Source organism: Mirounga angustirostris, unplaced genomic scaffold, assembly GCF_029215605.1.
Source record: "Mirounga angustirostris isolate CCGP_5_RB_7025 unplaced genomic scaffold, mMirAng1.0.hap1 SCAF_13, whole genome shotgun sequence".
Lineage (NCBI taxonomy): Eukaryota > Metazoa > Chordata > Mammalia > Carnivora > Phocidae > Mirounga > Mirounga angustirostris.
Genome location: NW_026991721.1, coordinates 77,972,048 through 77,996,655, shown reverse-complemented (window position 1 = coordinate 77,996,655; position 24,608 = coordinate 77,972,048). Strand labels below are relative to the sequence as shown.

Below are 24,608 nucleotides of genomic sequence, written 5' to 3'. Positions count from 1 at the left end.
GTCAGGTTATGTCCCAAATATAGGCAATTGGATGCCTTCCTTTCCACATGTGGTGCCATCCAGGTGCTTCTTATCCTTCAAATCAGAGACTCTTGAATCCAGCCATCCAAGGAGGACTCAGAAGAATCACATGCTAGGTTATCTTTGCAAGAAACATTAGGTTCCTTGATTAGGTTTGCAGATGGCTGAAAGAAGTTTTTGGGATTATGTTATGTTTATTAATTCATTCATTAAACAATTATACATGATATACCTACTATGTGCTAAGCTCTGCAATATTTTTTAAGGTTATAATGGTGAACATGATAGATATGGGACTTTCATGCAAATAGTTAGGTAATGACTTAAAGACATAATTTAGAGGAAGTACAGAGATAGGAACACCCAATTGAGTCTGGTGGGAGGTGGAAAACACTTCTTTAAGCAAGTAAACTAAATTCATACTTGAAGAATGAGGAGGAGTTATCCAGGCAGAGAGAAAAATCTTCAAGGAAGAGTTAATAGCATTGGGAATAAGATAAGTATTTAAAGAACTGGTGTTTGTTTGGCAGTGGCTAGTGAGAAGACTGAAGTGGCTGGCATGGGAGAGTATGAAGTACTTTAAAAATAGTTTTAAAGGTTTTGGACTTTTCCTAGTGGTACTGAAAATCATTGAAATGTTTTAAGCAGTGGTGTAATGTTCATATTTGAGTTTAGGATAGGGTTCCATAAACTTTTTTTTAAAGAGAGAGACTAAACGTTTTAGGCTTGCGGGCCAGATGTAAATAGCAATTCAACTCTGCCATTGTAGTGTGAAAGAAGACATAGGTAATACATAAGTGAATGGGTATGACTGTGCTCTAATAAAATTTTATTTATAAATAAAGGTGATGAGTTTGTGGTCCATAGTTTGCCAGTCCCTGGTTTAAGATATTCTGTATACAGCAATAAGAATGCACTGAAAATTAGCACTATTAGTAGGGAGAAACATTAGGAGGCAGATAAATCTATATGAAAGATGACTCTGGTTTAGACAAAGGTAATGGGGTGGAAATAAGAAGTAAATATTTAAGATATTTAAGAGGTAAGGACATCTGGGTGGCTCAGTCAGTTAGGCATCTGATTCTTGGTTTTGGCTCAGGTCATGATCTCAAGGTCCTGGGATCAAGCCCCATGAAAGGCTCTGCCCTCAGCAGGGAGTCTGCTTCTCTCCTTCTCTCTCTCTCTCCCTCTCCCTGTGCCCCACCCCATACTTTTGTACTCTTTTTCTCTCACATAAATAAACCTTTTTTAAAAAAAAGATATTTAAGAGGTAGAAAAAACTAACAGAACTTGATCCTAGGTGGAGTATGAATGAGAAAAAAAAAAGATGGCCACATCAGTTTCTGGGCTTCTAGCTTGAATGTGTGAAAACAGGAGAGCATATGAACTGGGCTCTTACCATATGCCAGATACTGTTCTAAACACTTTGTGTATACTACCTCATTGAAGTTATTTATTCATTCCTCCCTCCCTCCCTTCCCTCCTTCATATTGTGGTAAGAATATTTAACAGGAGATCTACTCTCTTAATACATTTTTAAGTGTCCAAAACAATACTGTTAACTATCAGCACAATGACATACAGCAAATCTCTAAAACTTAACCATCTTACATAACTGAAAATTTATACACATTCTATAATAACTTGCCATTTTCTTTTCTCCCCGGCTCCTGACAACTGCCATTCTATTCTCTGCTTCTTTGTGTTTGATTATTTTCTATGCCTCATGTAAGTAGTATCATGCAGTATTTCTCTTTTCTGATGCTTTTTCACTTAGCATAGTATTCTCAAATTTAATCCATATGGCAAGATACCCTTTTTTAAGGCCAAGTAATATTCTATTGTATGCATATACCTCCTTTTCCTTATCCATTCATTTATTAATGTGCATTAAACAGTAGATGAACTGTTTTACACTCCCACCCACAAAGTATAAGGGTTTCAATTTCTCCACATTTTCACCAACACAGGTTATCTTTTTTTTTTTTTTAATAACCATTCTAACAAGGTAGCTGATATCTCATTGTGTTATTAAGTTGTGTTTTACCAATGATAAATGACATTAAGGATCTATTCATGTTGATCGTTTCATGTTGGTCATCTGCATGTCTTCTTTGGAGAAATGTCTATTCAAATCGTTGCCCATTTTTATTTATTTTTATTTTTTTTAGATACACAAAAATGGAATTCATTATTTTTATCTATTTATTTATTTAAAAGATTTTTTTTATTTATTTGAGATAGAGCAAGCTAGAGAGAGAGAGAGAGAGCACAAGCAGGGGGAGGGGCAGAGAGAGAAGCAGACTCCCTGCTGAGCAGGGTGCCTGACCTGGGGCTCGATCCCAGGACCCTGGGAACATGACCCGAGCCAAAGGTAGATGCTTAACTGACTGAGCCACCCAGGAGCCCCTACTTATTTATTTATTTATTTATTTATTTATTTATTTAAATTCAATTAGTCAACATATAGTACATTATTAGTTTCAGATGTAGCGTTCAATGATTCATCAGCTGCGTATAACACCCAGGGTTCATCACATAATGTGCCATCCTTAATGCCCATCACCCAGCTACCCCATACCCACACTCACCTCCCCTTCCTCAACCCTCAGTTTGTTTCCCAAAGTCAAGTCTCTCATGGTGTGTCTCTCTGTCTGATTTCTTCCCATTCAGTTTTCCCACCCTTCCCCTATGATCCTCTGCACTATTTCTTCTATTCCACATATGAGTGAAACAGTATAATTGTCTTTCTCTGACTGACTTATTTCACTTAAAATAATACCCTCCAGTTCCATCCACGTTGATGTGAATTGTTGATATTTATCCTTCCTGATGGCTGAGTAATATCTCATTGTATGTATAAACCACATCTTCTTTACCCATTCATCTGTTGAAGGATATCTCAGCTCCTTCCACAGGGTGGCAATTGTTGATATTGCTGCTATGAACATTAGGGTGCAGGTGCCCCTTCATTTGACTACATCTGTATCTTTAGGGTATATACCCAGTAGTGCAATTGCTGGGTCATAGGGTAGCTCTATTTTTAACGTCTTGAGGAACCTGCATACTGATTTCTGGAGTGGCTATACCAGTTTGCATTCCCACCAAAAGCATAGGAAGGTTCCCCTTTCTCCACATACTCACCAACATTTATTGTTTCTTGTCTTGTTAATTTTAGCCATTCTGACTGGTGTGAGGTGGTATCTCATTGAGGTTTTGATTTGGATTTCCCTGATGCTGAGCGATGTTGAGCACTTTTTCATGTGTCTGTTGGCCATTTGGATGTCTTCTTTGGAAAAATGTCTGTTCATGTCTTCTGCCCATTTCTTGATTGGATTCTTTGTTCTTTGGGTGTTGAGTTTGATGAGTTCTTTATAGATTTTGGATACTAGCCCTTTATCTGATATGTCATTTGCAAATATCTTCTCCCATTCTGTCGGTTGTCTTTTGGTTTTGTTGACTGTTTCCTTTGCTTTGCAAAAGCTTTTTATCTTGATGAAGTCCCAATAGTTCATTTTTGCCCCTGCTTCCCTTGCCTTTGGCAATGTTTCTAGGAAGAAGTTGCTGTGGCTGAGGTTGAAGAGGTTGCTGCCTGTGTTCTCCTTTAGGATTTTGATGGACTCCTGTCTCACATTGAGGTCTTTCAACCATTTGGAGTCTATTTTTGTGTGTGGTGTAAGGAAATGGTCCAGTTTCATTCTTCTGCATGTGGCTATCCAATTTTGCGAACACCATTTGTTGAAGGGACTGTCTTTGTTCCATTGGACATTCTTTCCTGCTTTGTCAAAGATGAGTTGACCATAGAGTTGAGGGTCCATTTCTGGGCTCTCTATTCTGTTCCATTGATCTATGTGTCTGTTTTTGTCCCAGTATCATACTGTCTTGATGATGACAGCTTTGTAATAGAGCTGGAAGTCCGGAATTGTGATGCTGCCAGCTTTGCTTTTCTTTTTCAACAGTCCTCTGGCTATGTGGGGTCTTTTCTGGTTCCATACAAATTTTAGGATTATTTGTTCCATTTCTTTGAAAAAAGTGGATGGTATTTTGATGGGGATTGCATTGAATGTGTAGATTGCTCTAGGTAGCATTGACATCTTCACAATATTTGTTCTTCCAGGCCATAAGCATGGAACGTTTTTTGATTTCTTTGTGTCTTCCTCAATTACTTTCATGAGTATTTTATAGTTTTCTGAGTACAGATCCTTTGTCTCTTTGGTTGGATTTATGCCTAGGTATCTTATGGTTTTGGGTGCAATTGTAAATGGGATCGACTCCTTAATTTCTCTTTCTTCTGTTTTGTTGTTGGTGTATAGGAATGCCACTGACTTCTGTGCATTGATTTTATATCCTGCCACTTGACTGAATTCCTGTATGAGTTCTAGCAGTTTTGGGGTGGAGTGTTTTGGGTTTTCCACATAAAGTATCATATCATCTGCAAAGAGTGAGAATTTGACTTCTTCCTTGCCAATTTGGATGCCTTTTATTTCTTTTTGTTGTCTGATTGCTATTGCTAGGACTTCTAATACTATGTTGAATAGCAGTGGTGATAGTGGACATCCCTGCCGCGTTCCTGATGTTAGGGGGAAAGCTTTCAGTTTTTCCCCATTGAGAATGATATTTGCTGTAGGTTTTTCATAGATGGCTTTTATGATATTGAGGTATGTACCCTCTATGTCTATACTCTGAAGAGTTCTGATCAAGAAAGGATGCTGTACTTTGTCAAAAGCTTTTTCTGCATCTATTGAGATGATCATATGGTTCTTGTTCTTTCTTTTGTTAATGTATTGTATCACGTTGATTGATTTGCGGATGTTGAACCAACCTTGCAGCCCAGGGATAAATCCCACTTGGTCGTGGTGAATAATCCTTTTAATGTACTGTTGGATCCTACTGGCTAGTATTTTGGTGAGAATTTTTGCATTCATGTTCAACAGGGATATTGGTCTGTAATTCTCCTTTTTGATGGGGTCTTTGTCTGGTTTGGGGATCAAGGTAATGCTGGCCTCATAAAACGAGTTTGGAAGTATTCCTTCCATTTCTATTTTTTGGAACAGTTTCAAAAGAATAGGTATGAATTCTTCTTGAAATGTTTGGTAGAATTCCCCTGGGAAGCCATCTGGCCCTGGGCTTTTGTTTTTTGGGAGATTTTTGATGACTGCTTCAATTTCCTTAGTGGTTATAGGTCTGTTCAGGTTTTCTATTTCTTCCTGGTTCAGTTTTGGTAGTTGATACATCTCTAGGAATGCATCCATTTCTTCCAGGTTATCTAATTTGCTGGCATAGAGTTGCTCATAATACGTTCTTATAATTGTTTGTATTTCTTTGGTGTTGGTTGTGATCTCTCCTCTTTCATTCATGATTTTGTTGATTTGGGTCATTTCTCTTCTCTTTTTGATAAGTCTGGTCAGGGGTTTATCAATCTTGTTAATTCTTTCAAAGAACCAGCTCCTAGTTTCGTTGATCTGCTCTACTGTTCTTTTAGTTTCTATTTCATTGATTTCTGCTCTGATCTTTATTATTTCTCTTCTCCTGCTGGGCTTAGGCTTTATTTGCTGTCCTTTCTCCAGCTCCTTTAGGTGTAGGGTTAGGTTGTGTACTTGAGACCTTTCTTGTTTCTTGAGAAAGGCTTCTATTGCTATATACGTTCCTCTTAGGACTGCCTTTGCTGCATCCCAAAGATTTTGAACAGTTGTGTTTTCATTTTCATTGGTTTCCATGAATTTTTTTAATTCTTCTTTAATTTCCTGGTTGACCCATTCATTCTTCAGTAGGATGCTCTTTCGCCTCCATGTATTTGAGTTCTTTCCGACTTTCCTCTTGTGATTGAGTTCTAGTTTCAAAGCATTGTGGTCTGCAAATAGGCAGGGAATGATCCCAATCTTTTGGTACTGGTTGAGACCTGATTTATGACCTAGGATGTGATCGATTCTGGAGAATGTTCCATGGGCACTAGAGAAGAATGTGTATTCTGTTGCTTTGGGATGGAATGCTCTGAATATGTCTGTGAAGTCCACTTGGTCCAGTGTGTTATTTAAAGCCTTTATTTCCTTGTTGATCTTTTGCTTAGACGATCTGTTCATTTCAGTGAGGGGGGGGGGTGTTAAAGTCCCCGCTATTATTGTATTGTTGTCAATGTGTTTCTTTGCTTTTGTTATTAATTGCCTTATATAATTGGCTGCTCCCATGTTAGGGGCATAGATATTTACAATTGTTAGATCTTCTTGTTGGATAGACCCTTTAAGTAGGATATAGTGTCCTTCCTCATCTCTTACTACAGTCTTTGGTTTAAAATCTAATTTGTCTGATATAAGGATTGCCACCCCAGCTTTCTTTTGGTGTCCATTAGCATGGTAAATGGTTTTCCACCCCCTCACTTTAAATCTGGAGGAGCCTTTGGGTCTGAAATGAGTCTCTTGCAGACAGCATATCAATGGGTCTTCTTTTTTAATCCAATCTAAAAGCCTGTGTCTTTTGATTGGGGCATTTAGCCCATTAACATTCAGTGTAACTATTGAAAGATATGAATTTAGTTCCATTTTATTGTCTGTAAGGTGACTGTTACTGTATATTGTCTGTGTTCCTTTCTGGTCTATGTTGCTTTTAGGCTCTCTCTTTGCTTAGAGGGCCCCTTTCAAGATTTCTTGTAGGACTGTTTTTGTGTTTGCAAATTCCTTTACTTTGTGTTTGTCCTGGAAGCTTTTTATCTCTCCTTCTATTTTCAATGACAGCCTAGCTGGATATAGGATTCTTGGCTGCACATTTTTCTCATTTAATGCTCTGAATATATCCTGCCAGTCCTTTCTGGCCTGCCAGGTCTCTGTGGATAGGTCTGTTGCCAATCTAATGTTTCTACCATTGTAGGTTACATATCTCTTCTCCTGAGCTGCTTTCAGGATTTTCTCTTTGTCTCTGATTCTTGTAAGTTTTACTATTAGCTGTCGGGGTGTTGACCTATTTCTATTGATTTTGAGAGGGGTTCTCTGTGCTTCCTGGATTTTGATGCCTGTTTCCTTCTCCAAATTAGGGAAGTTCTCTGCTATAATTTGTCCATTATACCTTCTGCCCCTCTCTCTCTTTCGTCTTCTTCTGGGATCCCAATTATTCTAATGTTGTTTCGTCTTATGGTATCGGTTATCCCTCGAATTCTGCCCTCATGATCCAGTAGTTGTTTATCTCTCTTTTTATCAGCTTCTTTATTTTCCATCATTTGGTCTTCTATATCACTGATTCTCTCTTCTGCCTCATTTATCCTAGCAGTTAGCACCCCATATTTGATTTCATCTCATTAATAGCCTTTTTGATTTTGACTTGGTTAGGTTTTAGTTCTTTTACTTCTCTAGAAAGGGTTTCTGTAATAACTTCCATGTTTTTTTCAAGCCCAGCTATTATCTTTAAAGTGATGATTCTGAACTCTAGATCTGACATCATACTAATGTCCGTATTGAGTAGGTCCCTGGCAGTTGGTACTACCTCTTGTTCTTTTTGTTGTGATTTTTTCCGTCTTGTCATTTTGTCCAGAGGAGAATATATTAATGAGAGAACAAAATGCTAACAGGGTAACAACATCCCCAGAAAATATACTCTAAACAAATCAGAAAAGACCTGAAGCAGTGGGAAAAGAAAGGGAAAGAGAGAAAAAAGGAAAAGAAAGAAAGAAAGAAAGAAAGAAAGGAAAAGATAAAGATAAAAACAAACAAAAACAGAACAAAACAACAACAAAAAAACATAATATGATCAAATATGATCAGGCTGGTATATAGATCAGTGTCACATACTAGATTTGGGGTGTAATTTGGTCTGTTAGAAGAAAGTGCCTTCCAAAATTTGAAAGAAAGAAAAACTTATATATGTACAGAAATAAGGGTTGATATGATGAAGGGATGGAATATGACTATAAAGATGGAAATTATAAAAAAAATTATAAAAGGAATTGAGAAGAAGTTATTTGAAAAAGGAAAGAAGAGGATTTAAAAAAAAAAAGGAAAAGGAGCGATTGTGATCAGGCAGTGGAGTAGAAAAAAGCCATACACTAGAGATTTACAGTATATTTTGATCTGTTAGAATTAAATATCTCAAAATTTTAAAGAGAGAACAACTTATATGTATATGACAAAAATACGGGTAACTACTATGAAGGGATAGAATATGACTCTAAAAATGAAAAATAAAAATGTTTCTTTAAAAAAGGGATTGATAAGATGTTGATTGAAAAAGAGAAAAAGAAAAATTAAAAAAAAAAGTTAAAAAAAATTAACTTTGAAAGACTAAAGAATCATGGTAAAAAAGCCATGAATTCTATGTGCGTTGTTCCCCTAGCCCTGGAGTTCTGCTGTTATCCTTGATGGGTAAACTTGGTCTTGGCTGGCTGTTCTCGCTGATCTTCTGGGGGAGGGGCCTGTTGCCGTGGTTCCCAAATGTCTTTGCTGGAGGTGGAATTGCCCCGCCCTTGCCCTGTCCAGGCTAGGTAATCTGCTCGGGTTTTCTCTCTGGAGCTTTTGTTCCCTGCAAGATTTCCGTACAGCTTTGGAGGCCGAGAGTGAAAATTGCAGCCTCCCAATCTCCGCCCCGGAGGAGCCAAGAACTCTGGGCCCTGCTCTTCAGTGCACCTCCAGAAAAAAGCCATCAGTCACTCCCGTCTCCCCGGTCTCTGGCCTCACTCCGTGCTCACCCAGCCTGTGACCGTGCATTTCTATCTCTGGCACCCGACCCCGGGTGGAGTCTCCAAACCCAGCAGATCCCTGTGGTGCACTCCGGCGCCTTTCTTCCCCAGGGAAGAAGGTGAGTCTCCCTGGATCTGCCGCTTGTTGGGTCCCTGCTGGAGGAGCAGTGGCCTGACTGTGCTGTGGATCACGGTTTATGGCAACCCTGAGCTGAGAGCCCACTCCTCGGCTCCGTTTCTGCAGCCGGCTTCCCCGCTCTGATACGTGGGAGCTCTTCCACACTCAGGCACCCCTGGTCTTTCTGTGACCCCGAGGGTCCTGAGACCACACTGTCCCATGAGGGTTCCACCCCCGCTTAGCCACCAGAGTGACGTCCCTCAGTGGAGCAGACTTCTAAAAGTTCCGACTTTGTGATCCGCAGCTCTATCACTTGCCAGAAGCGGCCAACGGAGGCCCCTCCCCCGCCGTCTATCCTCCCGAATATCGCCTTGGATTCACTTCTCCGCACGTCCTACCTTTAAGAAAGTGGTTGCTTTTCTGTTCAGAGAGTTGTTACTATTCTTTTCTTTGATCTCCTGTTGAGTTTGTAGGTGTTCAGAATGGTTTGATCCCTATGTAGCTGAATTCCTGAGACCAGACGAAATCCAGGTCCCCTACTCCTCTGCCATCTTGCTCCCCCTTTGGTATCTTATGTTTTTTAGTGAAATTGTAAATGGGATCGATTCCTTAAATTCTTTCTTCAGTCACATTGTTAGTGTATAGAAATGCAACTTATTTCTGTGCATTGATTTTATATCCTGCCATGTTGCTGAATTCCTGTATGGGTTCTAGCAATTTGGGGGTGGAGTCTTTTGAGTTTCCCACATAGAGTATCGTGTCATCTGCAAATAGAGTTTGACTTCTTCTTTGCCAGTTTGAATGCCTTTTATTTCTTTTTGTTGTCTGATTGCTGAAGCTAGGACTTCTAGTACTATGTTGAACAACAGGCGTGAGAGTGGGCATCTCTGTCGTGTTGCTGACCTTAGGGGAAAAGCTTCCCAGTTTTTCCCCATTGAGAATGATATTTGCTGTAAGCTTTTTGTAGATGGCTTTTATGATATTGAGGTATGTTCCCTCTAACCCTACACTTTGAAGAGTTTTAATCAGGAAAGAATGCTGTATTTTGTCAAATGTTTTTTCTGCATCAATTGATAGGATCATATGGTTCTTGTCTTTTCATTATTAATGTGATCTATCATGTTTACTGATTTGCAGATATTGAACCACCCTTGCATCCCAGGGATAAATCCCACTTGGTCAGGGTGAATAATCATTTTAATGTACTATTGGATCCTATTGGCTAGTACCTTGGTGAGAATTTTGGCATGCATGTTCATCTGGGATATTTGTTTGTAATCCTCCTTTGTGATGGGGTATTTGTCTGGTTTTGGAATCAAGGTAATGTTGGCCTCATAGAACAAGTTTGGAAGTTTTCCTTCCATTTCTATTTTTTGAAACAGCTTCAGTAGAATAGGTATTATTTCTTCTTTAAATGTTGGATAGAATTCCCCTATGAAGCCGTCTGGCCCTGGAATCTTGTTTTGGGGAGGTTTTTGATTACTGTTTCAATTTCCTTGCTGGTTATGGATCTGTTCAGATTTTCTATTGCTTCCTATTTCAGTTTTGGTAGTTTATAAGTTTCCAGGAATGTATCCATTTCTTCCATATTGCCTAATTTGTTGGCATAGAGTTGCTCATAATATGTTCTTAAAATTGTTTGTATTTCCTTGGTGTTGGTTGTGGTCTCTTCCTTTTCATTCATGATTTTATTAATTTGGATTCCTTTTCTTTCCTTTTGGATAAGTCTGGCCAGAGGTTTATTGATCTTATTAATTCTTTCAAAGAACAAGCTTCTAGTTTCATTGATCTGTTCTACTGTTCTTCTGGTTTCTATTTCATTAATTCTGCTTTAATCTTTATTATTTCTCTTTCTCCTGCTTGGTTTAGGCTTTATTTGCTGTTCTTTCTCCAGCTTCTTTAGGTGTAAAGTTAGCTTGTGTATTTGATATTTTTCTAATTTTTTGTATTGCAATGTACTTCCCTCTTAGGACCACCTTTGCTGTATCACAAAGGTTTTGAACAGCTTTGTTTTGATTTTCATTTGTTTCCATGAATGTTTTTAATTCTTCTTTGGTTTCCTGGTTGACTTGTTCATTCTTTAGTAGGCTGTTATTTAGCCTCTAAGTGTTTGAGTTCCTTCCAAATTTCCTCTTGTGATTGAGTTCAAGTTTCCAAGCACTGTGGTCTGAAAATATGCAGGGAATAATACCAATCTTTTGATATTGGTTGAGACCTGATTTGTGACCCAGTGTTATCTATTCTGGAGAAAGTTCCATATGGACTTAAGAAGAATGAGCATTTCATTGTCTTAGGATGGAATGTTCTGTATATATCCATGAAGTCCATCTGGTGCAGTATGTCATTCAATGCCCTTGTTTCCTTGTTGATCTTCTGCTTAGATGACCTGTCCATTGCTGTGAGTGGGGTGTTGAAGCCCCCTACTATTAATGTATTATTATCAATGCGTTTCTTTACTTTGGTTATTAATTGGTTTATAAATTGGCCACTCCCATGTTGAACATAAATATTTATAAATGTTAGATCTTCTTGTTGGATAGACCCTTTAAGTGTTCTGTAGTGTCCCTCTTCATCTCTTATTACAGTCTTTGGTTTATAATCTAATTTGTCTGATATGAAGATTGTTACCTCAGCTTTCTTTTGAGGTCCATTAGCTTGATAAATAGTTCTCAACCCCCTCACTTTCAGTCTGGAGGTGTCTTTAGGTCTAAAATGAGTCTCTTGTGGACAACATATGGATGGGTCTTTCTTTTTAATCCAATCTGATACCCTGTCTTTTGATTAGAGCATTTGGCTCATTTACAATCAGAGTAACTATTGAAATATATGAATTTAGTGTCATTGTATTGCCTGTAAAGTCCCTGTTTCTCTAGATTGTCTCTGTTTCTTTCTGGTCTATGTTACTCTTGGACTCTCTCTTCACTTACAGGACCCCCCTTAATATTTCTTGCATGGCTGTCTTGGTGGTCACATATTCTTTCAGTTTCTGTCTGTCCTGGAAGCTCTTTATTTCTTCTTCCATTCTGAATGACAGCCTTTCTGGATAAAGCATTCTTGGCTCCATGTTCTTCTTATTTAGTACCCTAAATATATCATGCCAGCCCTTTCTGGCTTGCCAGGTTTCTGTGGATAGGCCTGATGTTAGTCTGATGTTCCTCCCTCTGTAGGTAAGGAGCCCCTTGTCTCAAGCTGCTTTCAGGATTTTCTCTAAAATTTGCAAGCTTCACTATTATATGTTGGAGTGTTGATCTATTTTTATTGATTCTGGTAGGGGTCCTCTTTACCTCTTGGATATGAATGCTTGTTTCCTTCCCCAGATTAAGGAAGTTCTCAGCTATGATTTGCTCAAATATACCTTCTGGCCCTCTCTCCCTCCCTTCACCCTAAGGCATCCCAATAATTCTGACATTGGTAAGTTCCATGGCATCATTGATTTCTTAAAGCCTTTCTTCATTGGCTATTACTTGTTTTTCTCTCTTTTCCTCAACTTCCTTTCTTTCCATCAACCTGTCTTCTAGATCACTTACTCTCTGTTCTGCCTCATTCACCCTAGCTCTTAGAACATCAATTTAGGCTGCATTTCAGTTATAGCATTTTTAATTTTGGCCTGTAATCAGGCCTGTAATCTCCTTTCTCCACTAAGAGATTCTCCAGTGTCTTTTTTGCTTTTTTTCAAGCCCAGCTATTAACTTTATAATTATTATTCTGAATTCCATCTCTGACATCTTACTTATATCCATATCGATTAGATATTTGTCAGAGAACATTACCTCTGGTTCTTTCTTTTGTTATGAATTCCTCCTTCTAGTCATTTTGCCCAGAGAAAAATGGATGAGTGAGTGAGCAAAATAAAAAATATCGACCATGACCCAAGCAAAATTCACACGAGACAAATCTGAAGCGATCAGAAACCAAAACAGAAAAGCAAACAAAAACAAAAGAAAACAAACAAACAGACAAAAAAAAGAGGGGGTGGACAAAGCAGGGTGATCCAAGTGTTCCTGAGTGAATTTTGGAAGACACTAAATAACTAAATCCCAAAATTGCAAAGAAAGCTAAATTTATATATACATACAAAAATAAAATTGAATAGAGTGAAAAATGAAGCATAAATATATATACATATATATATAATATAAAATATGTAGATGTAAAGAATAAAAGTTAAAAAAGCAAGAAAACAAAGGGTTGATAAAATAAGAAACTAGTTGAAAAGGGAAAATAGAAAAAAAAGAAATGGAAAATTTTTTTTGAAAGTTAAATGTATCATGAGAAAAATCCTCAAGTTCTATATATTATTTTCCCCTAGTGCTGGAGTTTTACAGTTTTACAGTTGTGCACCTTTTCTTCCAGTTGGTCTTCTGGGGGAGGGGCCTGCTGTGCTGCTTCTTAGGCGTCTTTGCCTGAGAGGAGTTACACAGCCCCTGCCAGGGGGCTGGGCTCAGTGTAAGCTCATCCTCTGTGTGGCTTGTGTTCCTTTAAGGCTTTCTACCCTTCTTTAAAGGATCAAAATAAAAATGACCGTGTCCTGATCTCTAGCCCCAGAGCCAAAAAATCGCAGTTCCCCCCTCTTTAGTAAACCCTCTGGGACAAATGGTCTTCACTTTTGTGTGTACCAAACTCCAGAGTCCTGCTGTTTTGTTCAGCAATGCTAGTATAACAGATATTGGCAGACAGTTCTTTCTTAATACTCTTTAAACTTTCAATTTTGATAAATATGTAATCATACTAAATCCATACCCTTGTGATAAAATTGTCAGTAATAGTTATTCCAAGTAATGCATTGCCAAGAGGAAACCCATAGCTACTTAATATGTTTTCTTTCCTAGTTAAATTTATAAAAGGATAAGAAATATCATATACTTTCTCTCTAGAACATTTCTAGTTATTTTTATTTGTAACCTTGTCATTTTGAATCATTTCCTGTTTTGGCTAGTGTTAAGGGATTAGATTGAAGTAGATAATAATACTTAAAATAATTAATGGTAAAATAAAATATAATTCCTTAATATAAAAAAAAATCCTAAATCCAAATTAACATAATAACTGTCATTGCAGAAGAAAAGTAGCATTTAGAACACTCAAATAGATACCCTAGTTTTTTGTATCTAATGATTTTACATTCTCAGAATGACTGCCTTCTCAGAATCTTCATGGGGAGAATATGTCAAAAAAAAGTTGTATATCTTGCTTTCCTTCATTCCCCAAGTTCCTGAAACATTGTTTCAAATTGAATTGAGTATATTATTAGGTACATTAGCTTTTATAAGATATTGAAGTATATAAAACATTAAAATATGTTATTGATTATATGATTGATTACATTAGTACAAATTAATTCTATTTCTCCTTGCCCTCACCTCTATTATGAGTTCAAAACAATGGATAGTACAATTAGTGAGGGTTTATACTTATTCAATTAATAGTTATGGAGCACAATGTTTTGAATGAATTTCCATTCTATTGAAGTACAGAATAAGATTTAATACTCTAATTTTTTAAGTAGGAGACATAAGCAAATAGTGAACAATTATTTAACAGACAATAGTAGTCATTATTTTGTTATAAAGATAGAATTAAAAGGCTGTGACTATTTATTCTTAATCCCTACATGTTTAAAATTTACATTATTTATTAAAACATTTTTTAGCCCATTAAAGCAAAGAGGCACAAATAACCATGAATCATATAAAGGGTAGGTTATTCCATAGTCTATCTTGGTTATGGAGAAACAGAGTTTCAAATTTGCCTTTCAGTGTCCTTTTTCTTGAGTTGTATTAATATATGCATTTCAGTTATGTTTTTAAAAATAATTGTATTACCTACAGACTCTAAAGTCATTGAGGCCCTTTTTAGGCAAGAAGATTCCAGCTCATATTGTAATTATAACCAGAATATGGCACATGCTATTTTTTTGACCATTTTTTTCCCTACATCCAGATCATTATAGCTCTTACGGCAATAGTTATTAAGCCATTAAAACTAATGATGGAATAGTATATATTTTGTATATATGTATTTTTTTTCTAAATACTCGACTCTTGGTATTTATGTTTTGAAAAATTTTTGGCCTCTTGTTATTCTCTAAATTGGTGTATCAAATTTGATGCTGAAATGATCATATAAAATATGTTAAATGTTATCAACCAAACTAAAAATGTTATTCTTGACTTAATATGTAAAATCACTTCTAGAAAATAGTCTTCAAACTCAAGGGGAAAAAAAGGAAGATTTTGATCTAAAAGTATATTTGGTAATGATAAAACTGACAAAAAAATCCCAATATCTTATATCTATAGAAATGTTGTTATAGATCCAGTGTTTCTTTGAACTATCAAGCCACATGGCAATATATATTATTAGCAGAAACTAGAGAGTGAATTTTTACAATCCATATTTAGTTAAAGCTATGAAAAGCTAAATGGTATCAGAGAGAGTGAAGTTTATAGAATGCTAGTGTTCATGGTTTTAGGAAAAATGGACTGTGTCTTGGTGGGTAATTCAGAAAGAAGCAGAACATTGGATCATAAGCAATTAAATTAAAAACAATGCTTCACAAAAATTCCAGAAAGCTAGGGTAAAAGAAGAATTAACATGTCACTGGCAGTCTTTTATGTATTGAGTCTCTTAGTGAAACCTAATAGTAACTTTATGTGGAAGATATTGTTATTTCTAGTTTACCAATTTTGAAAATGAAATTCAAAGAGGGTAACTCATCTGATGTCATATAGCTGGTAAATGATTGAGATGATATTTGAAATTAGGTATCTCAAACTACCAAGCCTTTGTTCTTGTCCTGCCACTTGGCACTGAAAATACATCTTATTCAACTATAGAAGATTTATAGGTCCTTGTGAATTTAATCTTTTTATTTATTTATTTTTTGAGAATTGTAGGTTAAATTAGACAATTATCTTTGTTTTACTTCTTCTGTTTTAAATTCTCTCTGAGGAAGGATTTTGTCAAAGAAACATTCTATTACCTTTCTCTTGTTAGAGTTTGACCACATTTTTTTCTAATAAAGACTGGTAAGCCATGCTATATTCCATATGGAGATTATTTCTACCTTCTCAGTTTGATAAAGATGGTTAAGGAAGGTTTACTTTTGACTTTTCATTTACTTGTTACTGAGTAACTAAAAGTGACTGAGAAGGAAACAGCTAAGAATTGACAAAATATATGAAAAAAAATGGATCTCAAAATATTGAACATCAGGTTGTGAAAGACAATGATCCCTGAAGTAAGTTAAATAAGCACTTTGAACATATAACTAACTGCCTCAGCTTGCTCCCTGGGCAGTTTCCAAGCTACAGTATACGAAGGGAAAACTCAGGCAAAGCCCAGCTGCCTTCCTGAGCTGAGAACACAGATCTGGAAGTCTGGGGAAGCTAAGGCAGATAGAATTCACATGACTTGGAAGAGGAGATCTATGCTGAGAGAATGCTAGGATTCCACAGAAGACCTCCCTTGAGTATTGTTTAGTACTTATCAGCATATGCATAAGAGAAAACTACTTAAAGATGGAAAAGGACATCCTGAAAAAGATTGGAAGAAACAGTGCTCAGAATTTGCTCAGGCAGGAATAATTTCTACCCTGATGGCCAGAGTGGACAATTCATAATTGTCATAATTAGGAACCATTTGCTAGAGCACTTGGAAGTCTCGCCTCAGTGGTGGGAAAAGAATTAACCCTAAACTAAATGTTGCTCAGGTCTTGTTTAAAAAAGCACAAAAGAAAGACTTAAATGAATCAGATTGTTTCCAAGTTACTTAATCACATCACAGAACAAAGGTCAAGAATACAAAAATACACAACATCCAACAATGTAAAATTCAAATACCTGGCACCAATAAAAAAAATTCCAGGTATGCAAAGAATTAAAACTTATAACTCATAATGAGAACAAAATCAATCAACTGAATGGACACAAAAAGGACACATATGATAGAATTACTAGACCAGAACATTAAACTTATTTCAATTAGGTTACATATATTCAAGAAATTAGAGGAAATATTTAACGTGTTATTTAGGGAAAATAAAAGCTTATGTGCATACAAAAATTTGTAAACAAATGTTCATAAAGTTTTATTGGTAATAGATGAAACTTGTAAGCAACCAAAATGTCCATCAACAGCTGAATATATGAACAAATTTTGATGCAACCATAAAATGGAATACCATTCAACAATATAAAGGAATGAACTGCTGACATGCCCAACAACTCTATGAATCTCATGATGATTATTCTAAGTAAAAAAGGTCAGACAAAGAAAGTGTATATTGTGTAATTCTCATTAAATAGGACTTTAGAAAAATGCAAACTATAGTTCTAGAACAGAGAGTTCAGATCAATGGTTTCCTGAGGTTGGGAATGCATAGATAGGAAGAAGGGAAATAGTATAAATGTACATGCAGAAATGATTATGGGTACTGGATATGTTCATTATGTGGCTATGTGAAGGGTCAGGGATATGTATCACACTGCATAAACATTTTGTCACATGCCAATTATACGCTTAATCAAGCTTTTAAGAAGCAGTCTGAAGAAATACTTGAGCAGTACAATTAATTTACCTAATTGGGTTTCTGACTTAATAGATTTTATTTTCTCTGCACATTTAAGTCACTGAAAATGTGTTAGAATATGTATTCTTAAGTATGCTTCAAGTAAAAAATGTTCTTGCTGAAAAAAATAAAGAATATGCCTTCTTTCCATTATACTCCCTTAATGCCAAAATGAAAACAAAACAAAAACTAATGGGGTATCTACTTTATGCATAATCCCTTTAGATATCACTTTTTATGTTTCCTCTATTTTCTTTTATTTGTGATAGACAGTCAACAAAATCCAGAGACTCAAGAAATGATTAAGACAATGGGCAGAGGGATTCTTCTGGACTCCTCTATATTTTAATCCTCAATTTTAAAAAGGTGTTTGTGTGTGGAATCTCACAGATGACATGGCTGGAAGTAACTGAGACTGTTGATGCTGGAAAAACTTTTGTTGATTTAATAAGGTAAAAATATGCAGTCAACAACCATCTTTCTAGTAGCTTTTGAATACTATAGGGGAGGTATTTTGTTTACTAACTCAGATTTTAAAAATTAAACTGCATATAAATGGAGGAAGAACTACCATCACTCAGGTTCTGATTTACTTGATCACTAGATTAGGTTTGAACATATGCTACTTTAGCCTTAATTACTCTAATTCATCACATCCAAGATACCTCTGATTATAAGACACACCATTATTTTAAGAATCACTAAGAAAGAAAAGATTACCGATTAAACTATGACATACCATCAATTATAATATACATCTGGATTACATAGATTTTCTTAAAAAATGTATGCTTTGGGGTGTACTATATTTATAATTTCTCTCAATGGAGTGTGGCTAAGTGTAATGGATTTACATGAAGGTGCAGATCAAAAGATGTTCTTCCCTTATGTGTCCGTGTGAGAAACACTGATATGTGTTCTTCTTTCAGAAATGTTGGAAGGGCTACATTTCTCTATAGGGATGTATAAAACAAATGACCTGATTCATAATGTGCCTTCCTTTGAGAAAATGGCCGTAAATAAGATATTCTAAAAGTGTAACCAGATTGATTCAATCCCCAAAAGAAAAGAAGACAAGGGAACAGAAATGACCAAAAGTACTTATCATTTGCCTTTTGTACTATAACAGCTGACGCATGTCCCCATTGAGTATCATTTTTGTAGTTATTGGATATCAGGATATCAGCTAAAATTATTCTTCAGACTAGAAAATTTTATTAAAAAGACTTGACATGAAACCATCCTGGACCATATAGCTACCAGCAAAAACAATGACAGGAACAGAAGGTAGGTTTTGCTATATTGCATTGCAAAGAAAAAAGAAAAAAAGAAAAAAAACCCATGATGACAGATGTTTAGTTTATGTCTTAACATTTTCTTTCTTAAGATATCCTTTCTATGGACTTAATACTTTATTCACATACATATAATACACGCATACACTTACATGTTTCACTTCTACAGGCAATACATTAAATCTAATTGCATTAAATGTTAACATATACACGTGACTCCCACATCTAGGAATAATTAATGCAAAAAGTATCAGATCAAAAAAGACTGAAACCGTTTACTTCCTGGCATATGAAGTAGAAAATGTTTGGATAGAATGAAGAATCATAAAATGATTTATCTAAGGCAAAAATGCATGAGCTATAAGACAATTCTGATTATACATTGTGTATGCAGACATATTTCATTTAAATGCAAAATTTAAAAAGTACTTTAGATTCACAACATAGAAGTGAAGAATATGAATTGCAATGTTTTAACACACTTTCCCTATGACACCCATCTTATCTTTTTTTTTTTTTTAAAGATTTTATTTATTTACAGAGAGAGTGAGCAAGGGGAGGGAGAAAGGGAAAGGTAGAGAGAGAATCTCAAGCAGACTCCATTCTGAGCATGGAGCCTGACATGGGCTTGATCCCATGACCCTGAGGTCATGGCCTGAGACAAAATCAAGAGTCAGATGCCTAACTGAGCCACTCAGGTGCCCCCACACATCTTATCTTAATGGCACCTGTTTCCAAGTTTTATAACACCCTGTGAGAGATATTTCAAAGACAGAGATGGAATTATGTCTCTGGTTACTCATTTGGTAAGAACATTAGTGTGAACAAATGAACTTTAAATGGTGTCTTCTGTGTCTTGGTGTCATGGAAATCAAAAATGTAAGGGAAAGTTTCTTCCTATATCAAATATTAAAAAAAAGACTAAAGACCTAGAGATACAATGCATCCTCCAAATTTCAGGATAAATTCTGAATTGAGAAGAATCAGATACTAGAATTGATGGGATTACGTATTCATAGAAGTATTTCTGATACCAGATTGTAAAATGTAATTTCTGGAAATGTGATTACTGAGGCTAAGGTGCTTTCCTAAAACCCCAAAGGAAACCATCAATTTAAATATGTAATTAATAAAATAAAAACTGTTCTTGGAGATTGCTATACATAGTCATGAGGTTAATACTAATAGCTTTTATATTATAAAAGCTTTGTATTTTTTAATTGATAAAGTATATTGGAAAAATAGAGGATAATAATAATAATTGTAATAATAAAATTAGTTTCTCCCTAACATAACCCAGAGAAGAGATGTTTTTAATCTTATTGACAGGTGCCATATGTACAGAAATATTTTGAGAAGAAAAAGACAATCCATCAATTTATAGTGGCTTGATAGTTACAGCCCATATGGAAGTCCAATCTCTTTGTTCTGACTTTGCTTAGAGACCATCAGCTCTCTAATCATGTTTCTACCAAGGGCATTATTTATTTCTATAAACAACCAGTCCTGGTTATTAGTGAATTATCACAGCTTCTTTTCTGATTTATCAGAGTGACTTTGGTGGGAAAACCCAATCATGCTGGAACCCATATATCAACTGTAAGAATTGTGTTTCTGAAATTTGGACATACAGGAACATATACTACTGCATGAGACCTCACCAAGGTGAAACCATCCTCTGGTATGCAGCTAAATGGGGCCACTTTGCTTTTAGTTTTACAATCTAGGTGTCCATGCATATGTGGTCTCAGGCTTAGAATTCTTTAATATGTTGCTTTATTTCTGCTTCCCCTTGAGCATATATGCATACCTATTATACTGATTAATGTTTACTTCAGTCAATGAATGTTCACTTTGTACCAACTAAGTGGGAATGAATTTAAGACACTTGTGATTAACAGATGATGATGAAAAGAAAGAAAGAGTGAAAAAAAATTTAAGAGTTTATACTTTGAGTAACTGCTCAGGGGTCACCTCCAGTGACAGTGAAAATTACTTATGTAGGTAGATGAGGGATGGGTCTAGTAACTGTATATGAGTTGGAGTTCTAGGAACCCAGTCTGGACCTACAGGCTGTGGAAAAAGGGACTGAAGAATATCAAGTAGAATAAAGAGTTGAAGTTGGAATCAACAACCAAATTAAAAATCCAAAAGAAATATTAGGGCAAATGAGATAGGGAGTGATATGAAAACCAGGAGTAAAACCCTGAAAACTGTAGAAAACAGAAATGATAAAATGTCTGTAGCAGAGCTTGATAGAAAGCAGCACTTGGAGAAATTCCCAAAACTGGTAGAACATCAGTGTGGTGATTTTTTTAAGTGACATCTCTAGTCTAATCTGTAGCAGAAATAAGAGAGCCAAACTGCCTTAATAGGATGACTTTAACTATAGTTTTGGGAGATAGAAGGGAAGAAGTGGACTTGAGGGATTTTTAAATGGCTGAGAGATTGGGACAGATGGCTTGGGGGAGGACAATGATGATGCTTGAGAGGGGATACTTGACTACTAAAGTTAGAGAGAGGGAAGTGTCAAGAAAAGAATATCATATTAATAAATCATACATGATCATGATGTATTCAAATTTTCAGTTATTGAAATAAAAAATGCAAAATTTAAAAATATATAAATACTAATGGCATGCATTTACCAATGCTTGGTATCTAAATTTCCAACTTAGTATAAAATCATTCTGAGCACTGCATATGAAAATATCTTAATATTCTAAATTCATCTTTATCTAGTGGACAAATTTTGATGCTGCTCTTGGTCAAGCAATACCAATATGGTAAGAATAAACATATACCAGATAGGTTTAGATCATAGTACAATGAATTGGTAAGACACACCACTTTTTAGAATCTATATACTGTGATAGCTTTAAAAATTAAGTATTCTCATGGAACATATGAGCCAGAATGAGACCTCAAATAAAGAGACTCCAACACATTTGCTCTTACCTAAATACTCTTTAAAAGCAGCAGTAGTATGGGTATTTAATTACTATTAGAAGAGATAATCATTGGACACAAATTTTAAATTTCTAGTAGAACACTCAGTTGGAATTTGTGGGTGATTGATTACATAAAAATTTATAGAAATCCACACTGGAAGAGTCCAAGATAAGGAAAATAAGGTCAGAAGAATAAAGAATTTGCCTAAATTTACTCCTGTTTTTAATTTATTGAGAAAACATGCCAGAGATGTGGTTAGAATTTAAGTGAGATATGGAAATCATCTAGTATGAGGTAGAATGTCAGTTTTAAGTATACTGAGATTTTGGATGACTTTTTGGTCAAAATTTCTTCTACTTTTGCTCACTCAAATATCAAGATTATGTATCTGGTGAATTTTTTGGGGTGTGGGATAGGTGTTGGAAACCTCTGATGGATATACTGATTCTTTATAATCTCTTTATGAATGTTATCAGCCAAACAATTTCTTCATCCCACAATCAACATCCAGTAGAAGAGGTTATTCTATGAAAATTCCAGGGACATTCACCCAAAATAAAGCTGTTGAATGACTGTAAACTAATCCAAGTAAAAATCTCCGTTATTTTGGAATTGTCTTCTGCTTTATGCCCTTGTTGGCTTGTCCTCAATACTAATATTCCTTATTCTTGAGCACTGAAATACTTAAGTGCATTCAGAAAAATATTTGCTATGATAAAGTGGGATTTAGTCTTAGCAATTGAAAATTGGTATGGTAAATTGAGAAGAGCATTTAGTCTTAGAACCTGGTTCTGCCTCTACAACTTGCTAGTTGTGAGGCTTTGCACAAATACGTAGTTTTTCTGCTGAGGCAAATCGACTGGGCCTAATGTATCCCTGGAAAAGTTAGAAATATGATGCCACCTAACTCTGACTCCAAAAGTGAATAATTATGCAAATTATCAGTCCTGTTTTCCTAGAAATAGCCGACACCTTTGAATGCAAAGGTAAATAAGTAATTAAAACACATAGTTGGTGCTATGGAAGGGTGCTGAAAATATAAAGAGAACCAAATGAAGAAGCATAAACCATTAGCTTGGACAGCAAGTCCACAAGTATTGGTCTAGCCCTTTCCTGTGGAGTCTCAGTTTCCCATTTACAAAATGATATCAGGCTGTATGATCTTTTTAAGGTTATTTCAGTGCCTATCTTGTTTGGGTACCTCCTGAAATGAGGATGCGTCCTTGGTCTCAACAATGTGGAAGCAAGTGATAGCTCAGAAAAGTAATTTTCTTCACTTCATAATGTACCACTTTCCTGTGATATCTAAACGCTTATTGATTCCTAGACCCAGTGACTAACTCTCATCCCCAGATCTTCTGTCAATCTAATGATTAAGTAATTTGACTTAGGTTTGATAGACAAATACCACCACTCCAATTTATTTTTAATTCCTATAGCCCTTAGTGACTGGCAGTTCCAAATAAACAGTATTAATAAATCATCAATCTGTAACTAAAGAGTAGATTCTTTCAGGAACATTTGCCAGTTGCAGACCAGCGGAAGTCTCAGAGGAATATTTGTCATTCTCACAGTTACACCGTGACATAAGAGCAGCCATTTGAGACAACTTGGCTGAGGACTAAGGAAAAGAAAACATAAATTACGGCAAAAAGAACTTTATAAATTGATAACTGGTGCTTTCTTATTTTCAATAAACATGTAAAAAGAGAAAAAAACTACCTAATGTCCTGGTTTCTTAATAGACATTTGGTGGAGCGTAACAGAAGATGGTTTGTAAATGCTATTTGAGAGATAAGCAGGAACTAGGAAGGGCAGGAAATTGAATGTGTTCTTCCCTCCCACCTCACCACCAGGTTTCAGATGAGCCTGGAAAGGTCATCCACATAATTATTAGGAACTGGTTCAAGGCCTTTTGAGCACAGTTGATCTGATTGTGTGTTAATGGCTGCAAAAGCAAGATAAGGAACATGTAAAGCTAAAAAAAAAAAAAACCTGTCTGTGACACTATTAGCCTGTAGGATTGTCATAGCAGATAAACTGACGTTGCTTTATGGCATATGGGTTTTTTTTATTACAAAATAACCCCAAGTTTGCCCTTGTGCACAGGGTCATTTAAGCATCAGTGACCAAACTTTACTTCTTTGTTGTTGGTAGCTATGTGACATATCTAGTGATCTTTTTGGGGTCTGCAAAAGGTCATATTGTGAAATGAAACCTGTCAGAAAACTGTAGCTAATATAATATGGTCAGAATTTTCAGGGCCAAGACATGTGAAATGCTTCTGGAGACTTCTGTCTGACCAAACCAAGGCAGTAACATATTTCCTGTTAAAAAGATTCTTTTGGAGTGGAGGGGGGTGGGAGGGATGGGGTAGCTGGGTGATGGACACTAGGGAGGGTATGTGCTATGGTGAGTGCTGTGAATTGTGTAAGACTGTTGACTCACAGACCTGTACCTCTGAAACAAATAATATATTATATGTTAAAAAAAAAAAAAGATAGTAGGAAGGGAAAAAATGAAGAGGGGGAAATTGCAGGGGGAGATGACCATGAGAGATTATGGACTCTGAAAAACAAACTGAGGGTTCTAGAGGGGAGGGGGGTGAGGGGATGGGTTAGCTTGGTGATGGGTATTAAAGAGGGCACGTATTGAATGGAGCACTGGGTGTTATATGCAAACAATGAATCATGGAACACTACATCAAAAACTAATGATGTAATGTATGGTGATTAACATAACATAACATAATAAAATAAAATTTTAAAAAAAATTGGCCACATTTCTCATACCTGAATTAAATTCAGTAAATATTGTCAGCATCTACTACATGTAAAAATACTCTTGGGATCCAAAAATTGTAAAGAATTAAAAGAGGACAGATCTACACAGCTGACCCAATGGGGCACCCTAAACAGTGAAATGGGTGGTCAAATAGTTCCAAAGGTGAGAGATTGGATCTCAAGTAGAGCAGGAAGGACTTAGCAGAGAAGT

At 36.0% G+C, this 24,608-nt stretch overlaps 1 protein-coding gene across 12 annotated transcripts in view; it reads right to left on the bottom strand.

The window, feature by feature from the left end:
• CNTN5 (contactin 5) overlaps window positions 1-24,608 on the bottom strand; it is a 1,392,146-nt gene that overhangs the window by 352,112 nt on the left and 1,015,426 nt on the right. The window lies entirely within an intron of this gene.